We start from the raw sequence: 1122 nt of genomic DNA on the forward strand, positions 1-1122 counted from the left end.
CACAGGAAAAAGCCTCATGAATAGGATGAATGAAATGGAAAACAAAGTATCAAGACTAGAAGATTAAGTGGATGAACTAGACCACTCAAGTAAAGATTATGAAAAATTTAAGAAATCACAAGAATGGAATATGCAGGAATTGTGTGACACCATAAAAAGACCAAACTTACGAATCATAGGGACACAGGAAGGAGAAGAGTCCCAAGATAATGGCATAGACCAGATCTTCAACAGAATCATGGAAGAAAATTTCCCAAAATTAAAGAAAGACATGCCCATACAAATACAAGAAGCATATAGAACACCAAACAGACAGGACCAGAAAAGAAACTCTCCACGGCACATCACAGTAGAAACACCAAATGTACAAAACAAAGAGACAATACTGAAAGTTGCAAAAGAGAGACAAGTCACATATAAAGGAAAACCCATTAGGATTACAGCTGACTTTTCAGTGCAAACTATGAAAGCCAGAAGAGCCTGGACCAAAGGATTCCCAGTTTTAAATGACCACAGATGCCGACCCAGATTACTATACCAACCAAAATGCTATTATCATCAAAGGGGAAAGAAAAATCTTCCATGACATAAGTAGGCTGAAGGAATACATGTCCACAAAACCAGCCCTTCAGAGAGTTCTGGAAGCAATACAAAGAGCTGAAGAAAGGAATGATTATACCCAAGGGGTTGCGGAAAGAAATTCAATGAAGGTATAACTGTGGAAAAGTACAGCTATATCAAGAACGTAAACAGAAATAAAAATGACAGGATTCAATAGTCATCTTTCATTAATAATTTTAAATAGCAATGGACTGAACTCCCCAGTCAAAAGACACAGACTAGGTGAATGGATTAAGAAACAAAACCCATCTTTTCATTGTCTGCAAGAAACTCATCTCACTTTCAAGGACAAGCAAATGCTACTAAGAAAAAAGTAGATGTAGCAATTATAATATTTGACAAAATAAACTTTAAAACTAATCAGAAGAGATAAATAGGGCCACTTCATTTTGATCAAAGGAATGATGAAAAAAGAAGATATTACAATCATGAACATATATTCACCAAACTCTGGTGCACCCAACTTCATAAAAACAATACTACAGGACTTTAAGACCCAAA

The sequence above is a fragment of the Nannospalax galili genome, unplaced genomic scaffold (assembly GCF_000622305.1).
Source record: "Nannospalax galili isolate Female #2095 unplaced genomic scaffold, S.galili_v1.0 scaffold779, whole genome shotgun sequence".
Lineage (NCBI taxonomy): Eukaryota > Metazoa > Chordata > Mammalia > Rodentia > Spalacidae > Nannospalax > Nannospalax galili.